This window comes from Protopterus annectens, chromosome 3.part0, assembly GCF_019279795.1.
Source record: "Protopterus annectens isolate FY-2018-M chromosome 3.part0, PAN1.0, whole genome shotgun sequence".
NCBI lineage: Eukaryota > Metazoa > Chordata > Ceratodontiformes > Protopteridae > Protopterus > Protopterus annectens.
Window position 1 is genome coordinate 19,116,808 of NC_056731.1, and position 13,511 is coordinate 19,130,318.

At 38.9% G+C, this 13,511-nt stretch overlaps 1 protein-coding gene across 1 annotated transcript in view; it reads right to left on the reverse strand.

Annotated features, from left to right (window-relative positions):
• Nucleotides 1–13,511, reverse strand: part of MYO3A (myosin IIIA) — a 2,697,794-nt gene that overhangs the window by 1,841,116 nt on the left and 843,167 nt on the right. The window lies entirely within an intron of this gene.

Here is a 13,511-nt window from a genome sequence, read left to right on the forward strand (position 1 = left end):
ATACTCACTACCTAATACTATTACCATGAGTTATTGCTGCGAGCATATACACTTGCTAAAAAAAGTTAAGGTATGCCTGCTCTAGATGATATACAGTAATGGAATGAAAATATTTCTCTGACTGGGGTTCAGATCTAATGCATACTTACCCATGCCTTTCTGGGGGTAAATTAGTTTCTCCTGATGTGCATCACAGTTTCCTACTATCTCTGCTCCAGCTGTATAGTAGGGAAAATAAAACAAATATGAAAGCATAATGACTAATTGTGATGGCTGACTAATTAATGCCACATCAATTGATGAGTTAGTAGACTTACACAACTGAGGGGTATTTGCTAACTTAAATTCATCCTTCCATCAGCTCAGGAGGTCCTGCTTGTGCCTCTTCACATCACTGTAGTAGTGACAACATTACTTCCCACTGCATGGGATTCCATTGGCATTGGAAACAGCCTTGGCCAAGCTATTCCAAGCCCCAGCCTTATAACGAGACCCAGTATAATCCCCCTGCAGTAGCCTCCAACTGTAAAGCTTCAAGATAAGTGCCACACAAATCACCACCTTTGTGCTCTAAAAGGAACACCATCCCTAGCATCACCAGGCATGTCTGCAGCAGTCAAGCTACAAATGCAGATCACCAACAACCACACAAAACATCAGTAAAGAAAACTACAAAATAGCCAATGGTACCATAAAGTATAAAAATGCAATAAAAATCCTTAGTGCCACAACCAATGGGCCTTCCAAGAGTTTTGTTGTTTTCTCTTCTAAGCTACAAATATAGGTCTGAATTGGCACACAGTTCAGATTTCACTTGTACCAGCTTGTATGCAAAGATACATAGCCTTGCCAACTGCATCTGTGCAAATGGAAGAACATCAATGGCTTGGCAGACATATTGGCCTGATTACATCCAAAAGTAAAGAAGGTGTGAAATATGGCAGTGAGATTTGGCCATGTGTGGTGCTCAAAACTATTAATACATGTTCTGATGTTAAACAGTGAAATGCTTTATGGTATTTGTTATAAGCATGGTTGGTTGTATGAAAAATGGTACGGCTTGCGACATATCAGCTGCTGGGAGTTACACACTGGTAGGCTTGAGTAGGACCCATAAGAAAAAGAAGGATGAAATGTTAAACTTTAGTTACTAACTGTAATTGCCACAGGACAACATAATTTCTCACAGGGTAATTGAAGGTATAGTAATGTTATAATAACTGGAGATATACTCTTCAGAGATGGCTGTGTGTCCCTCTGTAGCATTTCTTAGTCAGGGGATTGCATTTCTATGTAAAATGCAGTATTTGTGTTTGTAAATAAATTTCAGATGCATGTAGTTGCATAACTTGAGTAACACATGGTGGCTTAGCTTACATACATAAATACATAGTTATGATATGTGACAAATCATAAGTATAACAAAAATATTGTGCACATCATACCTATGCATGTGCATTCTAAATTAAGCATCATTGTTGCCATGTTTAAGATAATTTACACCTATTATACTGGACTTCTATAGCAAGCAGTGATGATACATCTGTTGCAGCAAACACAGTTATGATACTAACTTGCATGTATTGTTATCTTCCTAATCAAAATGCTGCAACAGATGGCATTTTTACCTCCCCAGTAAAAGTATCTGCAAACTGGATTCAAACTCTGCATCACTTGTATTTGTTCTGTAAGATCATAATAAATAAAAAAATGAAAAAAACTGAATGGAAAATTAAATCAAAGGGCATGTCTAGCAATGACCAGAGCAAGAAGTGCATTACAATTACACATTCATCCTTATCTTCTTGCCACATCAGAACTTTTTCTGGCATACTTCAGTAGGACTTTAGGTAATGCCAAATAATTGGAAAAGGGACAGACAACAGCTCACATGTTGTTAGGAATACTGAGAATGGCTGACTTTCGAACAACAACAGAATGATATAACAAAATGTATTTCAGCACCTCTCTCTGTAAAATTTTCTGTAAACTGCATTTAAATCCTGCATCAACTGTCCACTTTCTTTCAGCTCACTGCACTTACACCTTGTGTCACAGAAAAGGTTACCTGACAGGTATATTTTTCTTCAGTGAGTGCTATCGAGAGTGCTAACAGCTAGTTTATTCAACAAAATGCACTCCGATTTAATCTTTTCATTTTTTTCCATAGAAAGTGAACTGTTTTTGGATGTTGCCAGTGGAGCACAAATGCAAAAAGCGTTATAAAAAATGACCTTGTATTGCATAGTAACACATTTCATGGATATGTGTAGAAAGGCGCACAGCACTTATAACACTAACATGACACATTCATCTTCTCGTATCTGTTCATAACATTACAAGCTGCATTTAGGTGTCACATCATCTGGATTTCATGCAATAGCAATTGTTCTGAAAGGTGCCACACAGCAAATGACAGATCATTCTTGCCAAAGTACACACAATTACTCATGACATAAAAGTTTACAATATATTGTATAACTGTTATGATGAGTACATGTGAGATATGGATAAGTTATTACGCATGTATGACACATATGTCCACATTATTCATGTTACTGCTTTTGTGTTAGCATACTCTACAAAATGCCGTATATCACAACATCCATTATTAACAACAGAAGATGTGAATTTACAACAACAACACCTTTATAAAATCATTTCACAAGAACTACAAGTAAGATTTTTATCATTTATTACATACTTTTGCCTGTTCATTTCATATACAACATTGGGTGTCAATATTTATTTTAAATCCTGTCATAAAAAGATCTGTAAAGTGGATTTCAACCCCACATTATGTGGCCTCTCTCTCTAAGATGACGTTACTTACATTTTGACAGGCAGAATTCATCCTCTGAGGACTATTCAGACTGCTGATGGCTGCACACAGGCACCAGTCTCATATGTGCTACAGAAGGTGCTCCAAATTAAGTTTTTCACTTTTTTTCCTTAGGAAGTGGACACTTGTTCACTGCTAGGGTCTGAGGCTAGTCAAGAGTGTGCAATGCCAAAAGGTACATGAATGATAAAGACAGAGAGAGACAGATAAACAAGAAAAAATATTAAACAAGGAGTTAAAATGTACATTTCTGATGTTTCCTCAAATTTCTTCCCTTGCAAAATGAATATATGCTCCTTAAACATCAGTACGTTCACACAAACAGCACCCGCTCTAGATTTGAGCCCCATGACACCAGTGCATTCACAGCACACACTTGAGAGTATTTTCAGTAAATGCCACAGATACATACATGTACTGTGAAGAACAAAAAGTAGGTTACATATACTCATAAAGTGACAAGAGTATCAACTGACATTGCAGTTGTAACAGAAATCAGTTCTGAATGTTATCCTTTGTAATTTGCACTTAGATTCATGGATGACTGTGATATTGGCAACAGTTAACCTAATCTTTCCTCTCACAATGTAAAATAACAGTCTGCAATATCACAGCTCTTTTCTACTCTTTATTTTGTGAGCAAGACTGCTATGTAATTTGCATTGTTTTGTTATCTGTTTCGATGAGTACTGTACTGCTTTGGAATTGCTGACAAATTTTACTCAGAGGCACAGACTGTGGTGATAAACAATTCATACAAATGTTATGAATGTTGCTCTCCTAAGTCTCTTCTCACTGGCACACCCTGTATAAGTGTAGACATATGTTATATGTTTATATATAGAGTCAGCGAGAAGGGTGGGATAGAACAGACATTGACGGAGAGAGAGAAGGAGCCTCAACTGGGCAGTAAACTTTTCTATGAGATGTTTCTTATTCTGCAGCTATCAAATAGTTTTTCTGTTTCTTGTGTCATTTGCACTGTGCTGCTTATCATCCATGCTTCATCTCTCTTTTGTATATGTAAGCACACCTGGTACTCATTTCGCACAATCACCTACACATGGCAAGCACACATTTTATATTCGAGTTAATGTATATAAGATAGATGTATGTCTGCTTGAATGTCATTTTTTCATTGCATTAGCATCTCTTAATTTTAATATACATTTCACATAACATAAGTTTGGTTAGTTTGTATTCTATTTCTCTCTTTGTTATATTGCTTACTTGTTATTATAGGCGATCCTGCCAGTGGCATTGTAGAACTTCTGCCACCTGATGTCAGAATACGTTAGCCTCTGATGATAATGCAGGTGATGAAGAGACACAGTCTGAGGGTGCAGAGGGTTGGTCTGACACTGAAATTGTGCCTTCAACATCTTGTGTCCCTATTCTGGGTAAAGTCCATATGCCTATACATGCCCATGATACAGAGACCTCAGACAAAGGACAGGTTGAGGGTGACAGAGCTGATAAGGGTAGTGCAGTTACTCCAGTTGCAGGACTGGTTGGTTTTCCTTGTAGCCATCATGAGGGAGAAGTGTCACGTAGGTGGTTTGGTAGAGGTCATCAGAGGAGGTCTGCTGTCTACCCTCCTCTTGATGTTGGTGTGTCAACAGCTGCCACATGATGTATGTGTAGGGCTGTCATGAAGGCACAGCCACATTCTACCAGGGCATCAGAAGAAATAGTGTGAGTACTAAAGGGGGCACATTCTGATGAACAGGCCTGCTGGAACCATGTGGCTGACTCCTCAGACAGGATACTGGATTGGGTAGCATCTGTAATGGGGAAGGTCCCCATCCACATGGCCAGAGAGCTGCTACATCATCCAGTGTTAGCAGATGTGGCCATAAAAATACTGCTCCTGTAGTGGCACTACTTTTACTGCTCTGTCAGTGATTGCTTTGTCCAAATCAAGACATGGTAGGACACACGGTCATGATCTAGGATGGAGATGTGATGAGATCTCATCCATCAGACATTACTCACATTCAGGTAGCACCTCAACTTATAGCCAAGGCCATGGAACTAGCAGTGTAACTCCTGACAGAGGGAGAGCTTGTGTTTGGAGGTGGTGAGACTGAACTGATTAGTCTCCCATGCATATCTCATACCTGTCAGAGATGCCAGGATGTAGTGCTAGCACAATGCTTGAATGTGTTCATGCAGACAGACAGACAGATACACACACACACACACACACACACACACACACACACACACACACACACACACACACACACACTCAGGCACGCACACACACACACATAATCAACAAACTCTTGTCCATACCATGACACACACACACACACTAATTATCCAAACAGTATTGTTGACTGCTATATATATATCTTACCACTGTCCCTGAAATTGGATTCTTAATCAATACATTTATTTTTACTCAGCCACATTCACTTCTTTGATATTAGGCTACTGGAAACAGATGTGATCCCTTGCATGTTGTAGCACTGCATTTAGAAACTGATATAATATTCTAGAAGCTGGTACCACTAATATATTCCCTGTGGATCTCTGGAAAGTAACTGTAGTTAGTATACATAAAGCTACACATATCCTTGTTTCTCTAATAGCACCCATGTCTCTGATATAAAAAGGCAGACAGTAATATTCAAACTAACATACCCTCCCATTTAATCTCTAGAAACTTCCTAACATACTCCTTCCTAATAAATGCCCATGCTGCAGGGGGACACAATTTGATTAGATTACATGGCTGGGCTTATAAGGCCCTGGTGGTCATTAGCTTAGTATATACCTATGAGCCTATGAACCTGTGAACTTTTGTTTCCACTGAGATTGGTTCTGCACAATTTCCCTAGGGCTCAGTTGGGGATGACAGAGGTTGCATATTTCCTCTAGTGTTCCCCTGTCCACCCAGTATTGCACTACATTTTCTGTGTCTAACCCCAACACGTTTATTTCTAAGTGTAGTCGTGGCTGTAATCCAAAGAGTTTTGGATTTCAGGGCAAATGGCTACACAGACTGTACATGGCTACTTTATGGGTTGCTGAATAGCTCTGCCATCTTGGATTGGTTAATTAGTATGTAATACAGCTACATATGCTTTCATTAGTATATCTTGTGCGTTTCACACCATGCCGCTTACATAATAGCTGTACTTAGTGTAGATGCTCATGACTCCAGCCTATAGACTGTACTGATTTAAAGAACACCATGACAAGTTTTAAAAACTAAATAAAAAGAAAACTGCTTACAGCACAGCTGTACTACAGTAGTGGGTAAAAAACAATGTTTGAACTTGTTCCATTATTAGAAACATGTGCATATTAAAAGACAGTGATGTGGAAATTATATGCCAGCATATTCTCAGTTTGAATGATTTCAGTATATTCAGTAAGTATAATTAAAAAATATTAGCTTCTATACTTCTGTTATTTAAAATGTGCCTTCATTTTTCTCTGTGCTGATTGACTAAAAGGTATATTTAACTATTTACTTATAATTGCTTCTGGGTGTAATAACTGAGATATCTTTTATACATGAAAAAGTAATATCACCACAAAGTACAGTACTGTTCATGCTGTACAGTGCATACTGTTTAACAGAACTTCGCTCTTGCCTGACTTACAGCTTCCTTCTCATAATATGCTGCAGATGCCGTGTCACACATTCACAGTACTAATCACAAGTAAGGAAGCATTATAACAGCCAAGTGCCTTCCCTACATTAATGCAAGCAAATGGCTCAGCAATAATATACTTTTTATCCTCAAATCATGAGAAGGTTGTATTTCTATGGTAACAAAAGGTATTTATATTCATATTCCAATACTGACACTATAGTGCAGCATAAGATGGATGCAACATTGTTAAGGTGCTGTTCTTCAGCCGAGACAGTGAATGCTGGTCAATTCTGCCTAACTTGTTGGCAGTTCAGGTATATGTTACTGATCCCTGGCCACTTATCAGAAGAGCAGTAGGGGAATCCATCTTGTGATGTTGGCCAAATATCTCCTGGTCAGCACAAATACCATCTCAGGTCTCACCTGAATAAGGGTAAAGAAGTAATCCATCAGATAACGTTTGCTTATATTAATGTGTAGTGCTGCTGAGAGATAAAACAAAAGCTGCAAATATGGTAATTAAAAAAATGTACCTGAATGTAGATGAAAGGCTTTCTTTGCTGATGGTTGCTTAAAAGATGAACTGAAGCAATTATATATAAGCTGAGTATAATGTTTTGTGCGGGCCTGTCTTTGGAAAAGTGCTGCTATTGACAAACTTTTAAACAGATAGTTTGTATATTCATACTTTGTGGTGTGTGTGTGTGTGTGTGTGTGTGTGTGTGTGTGTGTGTACGTGTGTGTGTGTGTGTGTTGGGGGGTATCTGTGGGCAAACACGTACATATCTGTATAGCAAATGTACTATAAACTTGATGTACTCTGCTTTATCCAAAAATTCAATTAATTAATTAATTAGTTAATATTAGTTTATAGTTCTTTTTTATATCCACATGTGCTGTTTGTCACCGGGAGACAGAAAAAGAACTTAAAAATGCAGTAATAAAAATCGAGTTGATTGTAGCTGAGGCACTATAGCCAGCCTTAGACATAGGCCAACTGGGCTTCTGCCTAGACTGTTGATCTAGCAGGGACACTTTTCCAATATTTATTTATTTACTTTTTGTAGTAAAGAAATGGTTTCTTTAACATCTGTTGAATGAATGCAGGAAAACTGAAGTGTAAGACAAACTGTGAGGAAAAAAGGAGGAAAAAGTAATCTGGATGGTGTAGATAGACCAGGATGGGGGTGCTGGGTGGTGAGTGTGTGGGGGAGCTGTGGAGCCTGTTGCCTAGGGCACCAGTTGACCAAGAGCTGGCCATGTGGGGCGCTTCCTTTGTTGATGACTGTTTACCATGAAAACTGACTTCATTATATCATGGAGCTCATTAAGATGTCTGTGCAGTTCTGCTGCTATAAAATGTTACTACTCCATCTCTTGAACAGAATTCATGTGTGCATGTATGTGTGTGTGTGTGTGTGTGTGTGTGTGTGTGTGTGTGTGTGTGTGTGTGTGTGTGTGTGTGTGTGCATGTATATGTGAGAGGGTGTGTGTGTGTGTTTATGTGTCTGTGTGAGCGCAGACCATCAAGCAGCTCAAGCTGAGCTGACTAAAAGACAGGTTTAATCATGAAGCTCCTCAGAGCTTTCCTGCCAGCAGAGAGAGGGAGGCTGAGCCCTGAAAGGACAGTGCTAGCAATAAAAAATATATATGTCTACACCCTGGCATAAAACAACACACCAAAAATCAAGAGGGGTGGAAGGAGAGAGGGTGCAGCTACTGCAACAGTGATTATTCAGACATCTACTGTTATGGTAAGTTCAGCTTATGCTACTGTAATATGGTCTTCATATTGATTACTGCTGCAGTAGTTTTAGCTATATGGGCAGATTACCATAACTAAATGTATTTGGGAGGTGGAAGGAGAAGAGTTCAGGAGCCCCTGGGAAATGGTCCTAGCAAAGCATGATCTAGACCTACAGGATGAATCCAGCATATGGTGCTTTGTAAAAGTAGGTACAGAGGACCAAGTTGCAGCTTCTAGACTACTTCTAGAATCCAGTCCTTTCCAAAAAGATACAGATGTAGCCAAGGCCCTGGTAGAGTGGGCCTTGACCCTGGCTAGAATAGATTTGTTATGGTGAACATAACAAGGTAATAGCTTTAGACAAATATTTGGAAATAGTCTGTTTTGACACAAGTTGTCTCTTCTTTTTATCTTCACAAAAAGTGAACAAACAATCCAAAGATCTGAGAGATTTACTTCTATCAAGGTAGTGCCAGAATTGTCTGTGGACATCCAAAATATGGAGTATCCTTTCTCCCTCATTTTTAGGTTCAGGTAAGAAAATGGGAAGCTTGATGGTTTGGATCAAAGAAAACTCAGATCCCATTTTAGGCATAAAAAGAAGGAAGAATTTGCAAAGAAAACCTGTTCCTGTGGAAAATGAGATAAAGTTGACTCAATATAAGAGTTTGTAACTCTGTTATCCTTCTTGCAGAGGTCAGAGCAATCAGAAAAACTATTTCCCATGTTAAGAACCTCAAGTCAGCCAGATTAGCTGGTTTAAATAGAGCAAGTGTTAGCTTCTTTAACAAAAAAGTAAGATGCCAAGGATGGACCACTAGTTTTCTAGACCTCTTGTGCAAAACTGGTCTCAAGATCATTTTGACAACTGCAGTGAAAGAGGAGGATCCATCGGCAGACGTCCTGAAATGGCTGGTAAATGAACTATGATAGAGGAATGAGTAAGGACATAAGATAGAAACTCACACAAATATTGTAAAACCAGAGGGAAAACTAGCCATTAATGGATGCTGTTTATGTTGTTAACACTACCTAGAAAACTTTCTCCATGTGCCAATACATGATTTTCTAGTAACAATAATATATGGTTTTATAGTAGCAGGCTTTCTTGCTTCTATTAGTACCTGCTGCACATCCTCAGAAAACAGGTGCCTAAAAGGAATGAAGACTTTGTCATCCAGGCAGTCAATTGAAAATAACTGATGTCGGGGTGTATCAAACACCCCTGGTCTTGTGTGAGAAGATCCAGTTTGTAAAGAAGCTTGTGGTAATTGGTCCTCTCCATTTGAAAAAGAAGGGAGAATCACTGTTGCCTGGGAGAGAAGAGAGTCACCACACTGATCCTGAGGTTTCCTTCTGAATCTTCAAAAGTATTCTGGATATTAGTGGAAAGGGAGGAAAAGCATACATGAACATTCCTGTCCAAGGAAAAGAAAAAGCATCCATCTTCCAGGCCTTCTTGCATGGAGTCCTAGAACAGAATTTTGTCAGAGGAGGCAAAGAGGTCTACTTGAAGAATTCCCACAGATGAATCAAATCTTAGAAGTCCCCCAATCTTGTTTATACTCTTGAAGGTCTGTCCTGGTCCTTCTCAGCTTGTCTGCCACACAGTTTTTCTCTGATGGAATGTAGGATGCCTGTAGAATGAGACTGCACTGTGAAGCTATAACCCAAGCTAACATGGCTAGTCATCAAAGGGAGATCCCCTTGATTTTCGAAGTACCACATGACTGTGGTCATGTCTGCAATCACTTGTAGAGGTCCAGGGACCAAAGATGTTTCAGAGACATGAGTGCCTTGACCAGGGCAATCCTCTCATTGATATTATGTGCTTGCATCTCTCCCTGGTGTCCCACACACCCTGCACTTTTATCCCTCCTGAAACTGCTCCCCAAACAAAGTCTGAAATATCTGTGGAGCCTTACTACTTTGAAGCAAGGAGAGATGAGGGTTAAGGATATCTGATGTCTTCCTCAAAATATTTCTTCTGACAAACCACCAGCACTGTGATCTGTAAAGATAAGTGGTGTTGATGCTGGGACCAAACAGATTTCAGAAACCACTGTAGTCTGAATAGAAAACCTTTGAAACAGATCTATATAATGGTCTATTTTTCCTGTAGAAGAATAGCCTTTTCAATTGAAATGTCTAGTTGACATCCCAGGAATACAATCCTGTGTGAGGGAGTCAAGAAAGACATTTGAATGTTCTCATGGAATATCTTGTGCAAGAGATCTTTTATCCAAGGGATATTCCTGACACCTTGAAAAAACTCTGGAAAGATAAGCAAGCCTTCTAAATATGGAAAAATGTGGGTACCCTATAGCTTCCAATGAGTTATAACTTTGTGAACATTCTGGGTGCAGTGAATAGGCCAAAGCTTTCCAGACACACACAACTTTAATAAAAATCTAAGTCTGGATGAATATGGATGTGATGATATGCATCTCTTAAGTCTAGTGTTACCAGGAAACTTTAAAGAGGAAGAAGAGGTAACAGGTTGTGAAGTGAACATTTTGAATATATGCACTATCACAAACAGGTTTAGGAAAGAAAGGTCCAGAACTTGCCTCCAAGCATTTTCTTTACTTGGGACTTGGACCATCCTTGAATAAAATCCATTCCACACCTGGCAAGAAGGACATGGTTCTATCACTCCTTGGGACAGCATGTGCTGAAGAACAAGTGGAAACAAAAGAGTTTGATCTGAAGGATGAGGAATAACCTCATGGAAAGCAAGAATTCCCTCCCGCTGCCCTCTATAACATTACTGAGTAGTTTACAGAAACCATTAGTCTGAAAAAAATCTGTTGCCAAGCTCAGAAACTGAGATTCAGGCTTTTTAGAAGAGAAAAGGGGCCATACTGGGTGAAGAGTCACAATGTCTCTAGAACAGTCATTTAAACTTGTTGTACTCTCCTTGGTTTCGGAAGGACTGAAACTTATTTTTGGACCCCCTTACCATTTCTTTTACCATTTATTCTTAAACATCCATTTACCTAAATTCTGTTGAGGATGTTTATTATGCTTTTTTTTTGCCAAAACTGGATGAAGAGAAAGAAAATCCGTTAGATAACTTGGGAAGGAGGGTTGAAATATCTTAAGAGATTCCCTGGATCACCTTACTCATTTCATCCCACTTTTTGATCACTTCTGTAGCAGAGGGCCCAAACAATAACTCTCTATCCAATGGAGAATTTAAAATCTAATTTTTTACATCAGCTGGGAGGTTCTGAGAATGCAGTTAAGCAAACTCCCTTAAAATAGCAACAGTTGCTATAGCCCTGGAAGAAGCATCAGCAGAGTCATACACACACTCTGCAAACAATGAGTAGTGCCCTGTGCAATATAGGAAATTAAGTTATTTAAAGCATGAGAAAAAAACTGTAGATAAAATATTCCTCATACATTCACAATTTCCAGAACAAACTTTAACATGCGTGCCTGACAATTCAAAACTCTGAAAATCAAAGTTTTAGAAGTATACACTTTTTTGCCATACCTTATTAGAAAGAGTAGGCATGGAATTAACTAAGTGCTTACCAGTAGCAGAATCAACTAAGGTTATAGTTGCCAGGTCGGATTTGGGAATTGTGTATAAAAATTTTAAAGGCTGAGGAATGACATACATTTTATATGCCTTTTCAGGGACAGCTGGATGACTGTCAGGGGATTGCAGGCAGTAATGCACTCATCATGTAGAGCAAACAGGACAGGAGGAATGGGTGTAGGTTCTGGAAAATTCTTCTGTAGCAATTCATGGTATTTTCTGAGGGACTGTGAAACCTCAGTGTTCTCCTACTGAAAAAACTGGGACATTCTATTATGAAAACAGAACCCCCCGCAGGGAGAATCAGAAACTGAGCTCTCCTCTGATTCTGAATCAGAAACCTGAGGATAAAACCCCAAATCCATCCCAGCATCCTCCTGATCAGATTCAGAATCATTAATGTCTTTGAGAAAAGAGGAATCCCTATTCCTTTTACTAGAAACTATTTTACAGGAAAGACCAATAACCTGAATTAAACCCTGAGCTAGTCCCAGTAAACTACTCCTATCCAAAGAAATCTGAAGAACAGTAGATACATTCTTGGTTTTCTGTTTCTTTTTGACAGGAAAAAATGGGGCCAACCATGTTAATAATGACAGCAGCTGCTTCCCCAGGAATAGCCACAACATTCCAACACAACACGGGAAAATTTCCAGGTCTAAAAAGAGTGGATCTCCCTTGCTCAGTGAGGGGAATCCAACAACTACAAAGGACATGGCTGAACCCCTGTCCATAGTGGCTGTAGGTGCTTCACCAGAGGGATCTGGAGTAAAACATGAGTTTTCTGAAGTACAACAAATGGCACAACAGTCACTCACCTGTGGCTGAGGCAAATTGCTAGCCTACTGTAGTGGCAAAGGTTGTTTTTTTGCTTAACTTTCTCTTTTTGTGGCTGGAAGAAGGACAGGCTGTGGGATCAGTAGTCTGTTCGATGATCAAGCCAAAAATAATGCCTCTTTCCCAGGGAAGACAAACTGTAAATGCTGGCAAACACTACCAGTCTACAAAAGTTACTTTTTTGACAGAAAAAAGTAGAAAGCACTTTAAAATATTATGGCAGCCCCACAGTGGACAAACACAATTTCTCCACAGAAAATATGTTTTCATTTAGTTTACACTACTTTTAAACTGACAGAAAGAAACAAGTGCTTTGTTTAAAAGAATGTCACAGTCTCAAGACAGTCTGTTAAACAACAACATTCCTAGCTTTAGAATAACTTTCCTGAAGAAGAAACTAATAAAGCATCAACAAAACTGAATAAAATGCAATGGGGCTTTGTTTCCCAAAGGGAACTTACCTGCCCAGCAAAGAAAAGCACCTGCTGACCATTAATCCTCAAAAGCCTCTGACTGTATATGTGTCACAGTATATATAAGTCTCTTAACCTTAACACACACTCAACACCATTTAGTAAAAGTGCCTTGTTTTCATATTTTCCAGATTTTAAAGTGGACAGAAGATACTGAGTGGACATATTTTTGAGTAATACTGGCCATGTAGAGAAATGAAATGTGGCATATATTCATCTAGTCCCACCACATGCTGATTATAATGTAGTCTCAATGAATCTGCATATGATTAAGGATTTTCTGAAGCATGTCTGAATATGATTAAGGATCATTGCTCTTTTCAAGGAAACACTTCAGACAGTTGTCTCATCAGGAAATTATTTGGTTTTCTATTTACTGCTGATTAATTCAAATTTTAAACAATGTCATTATATCTACTATACTGAATCTGCATTCAGGGTAGTAAATCAT